Below are 7,495 nucleotides of genomic sequence, written 5' to 3'. Positions count from 1 at the left end.
GAAAGAGGGAAATGTGCGACTCTTCAATAGAAAGTTCTCGGACGCGGATGTCGACCTCTTCGCCACGATCCGCGAGCAAGGTAGAACTGGCAGCAGGCAGGGAGCACTCGGTTGAGCGAATCTGGTCTTAGTTGTTCACATTGTTAGATACGGTTTGGTAGAGCTTTGATTTTCAGTTTCATTTTAAATTTAATGTTTATAGGTGAATGTAAAATAATTTAAGTATATATTTTTTAATTTAAATAATAAATAAGATGATTCATGAAAACACTTTTAAGTGTATACTTAACTTAAGCTCTGTAAATTTCTAGAGCTATAAATACTTGCTCTCAGAATTTTTAGAACTGAAACTCTACTAAACGTGTCCTTAGTCCGATTGCCTTGGTCGTGTTTAGTTTCATTGTAAATCACTCAGTCTAATTGGCCGATAGCGGAGGGCCAGAACAAACGCGTTGTAAAACTCTCAGGTCCATTTAACCTTTCTTCTATAAAATGGTACGTGCAAAGCTTTTGCCTGTTCAAAAAAGAAAACAAAAGGAGGAATATCAACCTTTTCAGTAGGAAAGAGAGAGAAGTGCAAGTGCAGCGATGATCTTTCTCTCTCTCCTTTTCAAAGTAGCAGCGCCCACCGAACATCGCCAAAAGAAGGCTTGCAAATAGTTTAGGCCAACTGGCCAAGAACCCCTTCGGGATCCACACAACCGCGCTCGTCCTGCAGCGTTCACGTCAGAAATTAAGAAATTCGGATGCTCCGTTCCAGTGCGGAGATCTCCAGAGAGTTGCAGTGCGGCACGCTACGACTAACAAATCAATTTGCCCGAGCAGCCAATGGCGTTGCGTCAAACTTGTTTTTAGCGAGGGATCCCACAGATTAGTCAGCAGAAGCAGAAGCACCAGCACCTACCGTGGACTCTATCCAGCCTCCAAACCCCCAATTATTGGTGCAAGTCGCCATCGACTGTTGAGGTCGTCGGCGACCTCGTCAGCTATGCATATATGCCACCTGAAAAGATCCCCAAGATTTTAAAGTGATGGCCGGCGAAATGGGATCCATGCTCCCAGAAATGCACGTTCAGAAGCCTAGTTTATTCGGAAACAAAAAGGCAAGATCCGACCGTATGCAGCTGGACACGAAGCCGAAATAGACACGTCGCACTTTGATTGTCAGGCATGATGCTTTTCCTGTCCCATTCCATTGTTGAAGTGTGCAATAAATTTTTTTGTTTTTGTTTTTGAGTAGTTGTTGAAGTGTGGAATTGAACGTAACGTGCGAAGACTGAGCCAGGTTGTGTTAAGAGTTTATGGTTGGGCCTGGCCTTGCTGACTCCCCGACATTTGTTTCCTCCTGGGCTCGGGAATTGGGGTGTTCAACGGGCCCAACAGTTTGGCCTATGACCACTAAAGGAAAAGATTCAAATTCAATTGTATCCTCTTCAGCAAAGTACAACTCTGGTGTAACAATAGAAAATACTATTCAATACAATTCGAGCAAATGTTCCTTCAGAAACAATGTGTTGGAAAAAAAATATAGATCCTCATACCAACACTCAAGTATCTTATGTGCACAATCTAGCGAGCAACATTCAGGATATCTGATCGTGGCGCCGTATTGTCGGACCTTCTCGTCACCTACGCTCGGGAGAGATCTCGTCGGAGCGTGAATGGCCGGCGGCTTATCCTTGATCATCAAGATCAAGAACAGATAACATACTGGAATTCATAACCTTCTAGTTTTTCCCTGAGATGTGACAACAAACCCAAATAAGCTAATTCGGCTAAGTCATTTTTAGAAAGTGTTTAAAACATCGGTTCTTTATATCTCTAAATCTTCTGATATACTCAGCAACTGGTTCATTGTATCTTTATTTAATCGATGTTAAATGTGAAAGCCTCAATTCAGTATCAGCACTATAAAACTACTCATAAAATTTTTATTCTAATTGAGACCACATATGCAAAAAATTAGGACCAAGAAATGTAAACCAGTAAAATCAGTCTCAGACAATGATAAAGGAAATAGTTTAATTTTTAGCACATCATTGGAGCTAGCTTCACCTAATTGTGCAAGAAATTGGCATACATACTCCCTAGTTGTCCTATTATCCTCCCCGTTAAACTCTACAAAATCATGAACTTTAAAATCACAAGGGTATGAAATTCTGTCATAATGCTCAGGATATGGCTTTTGGTATGCACGAGTCTTTCTTCTAACATCTAAGATGAATTGTTCCCTTAATACAGTAGATACTTACTCCCACATGATTTTGGTGTAATCAACCACAATCCAATTAAGGTTAACTACTGGCCCAAGCAGTGGTGTGGACACATTCGGTACAAAAGAGGTGATAGGAGATGGTGTGGTGAAAGTTTGTTTCGGTATCGGCCCATAAGGAATTCTCGATTCTTGTGGAAGTATAGGCGGAGCACTATATGCTACGGTTTGATAATATGGTATTTGCACGCTGAGATTACTTTCGGCTTATAAGCTTGAGCCGAAGAAGCATGATGTCTAACTTATGGTGTTTTATGTGAGTTTTGTGTTACATCAGTTTTAATAGTATAAGAGGGAACATGATTATGATGAATTGAAGCACTAGGTAATGTATTAACCCTAGTAGATAAAATTGGAGCGTTAACATTACTTAGTAAAAGGTTTTTTTAGATTTTGTTCTTCATGAATTTGGAGAACTAAAGGCCAAATCTTTTCAGCCAATGTATCATCCATCATCTTTTGAACACTATTAGCCATAGTTGTACCAACAAATTGATCAATCATAGCAACAACTTTTTCATACGATGGAGAGGATTGAACACTTATATTGATTGGTACATTAGGGGTTTGGTCGGCGGGCGGTGGAGAATCTCCTTTCTTGAATACATCTTGCCGAGTCTTCACATAGCGTGAGAGCAACTATTGTCGACGCTGTTCCAAGTCGGCTTCGATTGCCAAACGTGCTTCTTACAGCAACTCATCGTAGGACGCAATTATGATGTTGTCTTTATCGATTTCTAAAGTAGACATACCTAGGGTTTTAGAATTCGGCCAGGAGATAGCCAAAAAACTCTATTTCCCAACGAAGTCGCCAAAATATGTTGGCATAAAAATATGGATCCTCGTGCCAATGCACGAGCACCTTGTGTGCACAGTCCGGTGAGCAGCGCTCAGGATACCCTAGTCGTGGCACCGCATTGTCGGACCTTCATCATCACCCACGCACGGGAGGAACCCGGTCGAAGCATGAATGACGACAACTTATCCTTGATCATCGATATCAAGAATAGATAGTAATGTAGATTGGAAGAGCGAACATGACTACTGTAGGCAAAAGAGATAAAAATGAAAGATAGATTGTGTTTGATCGATTGGTTCATTTTTTCAATCGGCTATGACCCTCTCATATTTAAAGGGCGACATGTCTTAGCCATAAGAGATCAGGACTCCTAATTCAAACCGAACAAGACTTATAGATATAATTCAGCTATACCTTTTGATCTCAAAACTTCCTATAACTAACATATCTTTCCTAATCGACCACGTAAAGTCTCATATATCTACCCGAGTACCTTATATTGTAACTCGGCCTTCTTGGATTTGACTACATGCTTGGCGTATCCATGTACTTGAATCCGACCAGCTCTTCCATCTGTCCGGAGACTAACTGCTAAAACAAACCGTGGTCAATCACCTCACTGGTCGTGATCACCTATCGTAGTCACTGGTCATAGTCATAAAGTATCGTTCACTAATCGGAGGTACTGTTCATCTAGCCGAGTACTAGTTACTATGATCAGAGCACTATTTATCGTGGTCGGAGTACTATTTATTATAGTCAGAGTACTATTTATCATGATCGAAGTACTATTTATCGGTGGATGTACTTATCATTGGTCACCATTAAACACCAGATCTTATCATCAGCACAATCCAAATAGATGTTCTTTCAGAGAGCAATTCAAGCATATATGTTAATCTAAACAGAGTAGGGACGGTTGAAACAAAATCTAAAAAAAGATACATGCGTTGTTTAATCTGCCAAAACCTATAAATATCCATACGAATGAAGTACTTCCCCTCTTTTGAAGTCTCTAGCGCTCTAGCTTGCAAAACGAATTGCCACCAAACACGCGGGCCTAAATGCAGTTTGGCTGCAAGCTTGGTGAATGAGTGCGAGCGGAGAAGAAACAAACAATACATTGAATCTCTTTATAAAAAAGAGTGATGAAGTTAAGAGTGGGGCTCTCGGACCAAAAAAAGTGATTACCATGTTGCAATCCAATATACTACTCAAGGCTGTCAAGCGTCTAATTTCTAGACTATCGTTACTATTTTTCAATCATGGAAGCAAACCTACCCTTTTTCACAGCAAACTTTGCTCCAAAAGCAATTGCTTGCAACTTTTTCGTCATTACAAGAATGGTGCATAGGTACACACCATATACGTACACCACAATCACACAACCCTATCACACATCCTTGTAAATAAAATCAGTGGTTGATTATTTTCTACATGAAGGTTTTGATAAAATAGTGTAATTGACGGTTGTTTTGGGAAATCATTGGCGTTAGTTACCCAAGTTTTGAAATGTAGAGCTACGCAATTTTATTAGTTGAAAATAAAATTTGTGGTGTAACCCTGATAACAAAATTTTTATGAGCTTTTTTACACTACATTTTACTCCCGTAGAGGGATAAGAGTAAAAATCAGATCTAACCAATCAATTTCTTTGGGGCTATAGTTATTTGTTTAAGTGAATAGTTTTAGGTTACTCTTGACTAATTATATTAACAAAAAGTAGCAACTAATCATTTTTATAGAGTGGCGGGTAAGATAATTCATCCCACACAAGCATCTTTGCTGCAGGGAGAAATATCTAGAAAATGTGATAATCTTACATGAAATAATCTGTGAACTTTCTTGTAGAAAAATGAAAGGTGTCATTCTTAAAATCAACTTCAAAAAGGCATATGATAAGATCAAATGATCTTTTCTCATGTAAATAGTGTTATTTGGTATAGAATTTTATCTCGGAAGGTAGTGTAGCCATCAAAGTTAATGACGACATCATACCTTACATCCAAACAAAAAAATGATTTTATTTAACATCGTGACTGATATGTTGGCAGTGTTCATAGAGAGAGCAAAATCTAATGGACAGATTAGGTTGTTCCGCATCTAATTAAGGATGGACTATTCATCATTTAATATGCGGATGACACAATCCTATTTATCGAACATGATTTGGAAAATGCTCAGAACATGAAGCTCTTACTTTATGTTTTTCAACAATTGTCTAGTCTCAAAATCAACTTTTATAAAAATGAACTATTTTGTTTTGGGAGGCATAAGACGAAGCCAACAATATACACAACTTTTTTGGGTGAGCGATGGACCAATTATCTATGAAGTACCTTGGTATCTCAACCCACTATCAAAAACTGAGAAATGCTTATTGGAAAGGAGTAGAAGATTGATTTGCTAAGAGATTGAGTAATTAGATAGGGAAGTATCTATCATCAGGCGATAGATTTATTCTTATCGACTCAATTCTTTCTAGTCTACCAATGTGCATGATGTCTGTTTTCAAAATCGTATGAGAGGTCCTTCGATGACTTAATTACTTTATATCCATATTCTACTAGCAAAGCGACGATCATAAAAAGAAGTACCGTCTAGCAAAATGGAGAATCATCTGCAAGCCAAAAAGAGTAGAGTGGTTTAGGGATCCAGGACCTCGATGTACAAAATATATCCTTATTCTATAAATAATTATTTTAAAATACTTAATAAGGAAGGCAAATGGCAAGAACTGCTAAAGAACAAATATTTGGGGAGGGATAAAAATTCTATCACAGAACCAGTGGAAACAATGGGAATCTTATTTTTAGGCTGGGATGATGAGTGTGAAAAGACATTTGTTCCACTTGATACCTTTATTATAAAAGATGGATCATAAATCAGATTTCGATAAGTACGGTATAAAGAAAAAACAGTAGCTCAAGTGATACATTCACCTCATGTGACTATTACATTCTAACAGAATCTAACTGGTGCAAGTTTGTTTGCTTGGAGTGACCTATTATTAAAACTCAATGATATTAACATCACACAAGAACATGATGAATTTAACTGGAATCCTAAAAAAGGTTACTTCTTGGTAAATTCCTTATATCGGGCGTTAAAACATATTGATACATGGAATATAAATAAACATATATGGAAGTTAAAAGTACCCTCTAAAATTAAAATATTTCTCTGGTACCTCTGTCAGGGAATTCTGCTAACCAATGGTGCTCTAGTAAAAAGAAAATGTGTAGCTTTTGTCACAAAAAATAAGACAATTAATCACATATTTATTAATTGCCAATTTATCCATTTCGCACGGTTAATCATCCGGGTGGCCACAAACCTTTACCACCCCACAACATATCTCATATGATGAGAAATTGACTAAGAGACCTTAGTAAAAGATTAAAAGCTCGTATAGTAGTTGGAGCGGCAACTTTATGCTGATCACTCTAGCTAAGCAGAAAAGATATTATCTTTGATAAGAGAAAATTTTCATCTTATTTGCAGGTTATGTATACTTGTACACATAGGTTTCATATTTAGTCCATGCTTCAACAGTAAAACTCTCAAGAGAAGGTAGTAGTGACATGTACAATGCTGGAGCAGACGGTCAGAACGCTTTTTGTCATACGTGGATGAAGTTTTAGGCTTCTTTATCATGAGTACACCTCCACAATGTTGCATATATCAGGTTTTCCCTTCCATATGAGGATTTTTTTTTTGTTTTTTGTTGTTTTTCTATCTGTTGGGCTGTGTGCTACTTAGTCATACATATACCATTTATATTTGTGCTAATAGCGGTTCTAAATCAGTGTTGCCCGGATACGTTGCTGCCACTATATTTGGGTAGCCCTCCAACACCGTCGCTTACTCGGAGCATCTACCTACCTTATAATTTCCTTTTCGGTGACACATAAATAGATTTCCAAACTTCTCTCTTTTTTTCCCAATCAAGTCGTCCCAAGTAGTGTGGACTTTGTGGAGTCTACTACAGTCTACACACCTAAACCATAGGCAGGGGATGTACACCGCCGTGGCTCAATAGTTTGATAGCGAATCCGACGTGGTGCTCGTGAGCTTCGTGGGCCTAGAGAAAGGGAAAGGAGCACGCCTTATAGCATCGCCAGCATTCACCCCTATAGCAAACACGATGAAAATCCTATTCTATGGTTGCACACGAGCAGTCCTCGCGTTAAACCGATCGAGACGGCTCACAGAACCCACTAATAGTTCGATACAAACTTTTCTTATTAATTTTTTCTAAAAACTTTTCTCACAATTTTTTTTCTCAAAAATCATGAAACTTTTTCTCCAAAGCTTTCCCTCAAAAATTTGAGCAAAACAGAAAAGTTTTTTCTTTTCAAAAAAGAAAAAACGGGGAGAGAAAAAGTTTCTAAAAAAGGTAGGGGCTACGCGGACGGCTGCTC

Source organism: Phragmites australis, chromosome 7 (genome assembly GCF_958298935.1).
Source record: "Phragmites australis chromosome 7, lpPhrAust1.1, whole genome shotgun sequence".
NCBI lineage: Eukaryota > Viridiplantae > Streptophyta > Magnoliopsida > Poales > Poaceae > Phragmites > Phragmites australis.
This window is presented reverse-complemented; position numbering follows the sequence as displayed.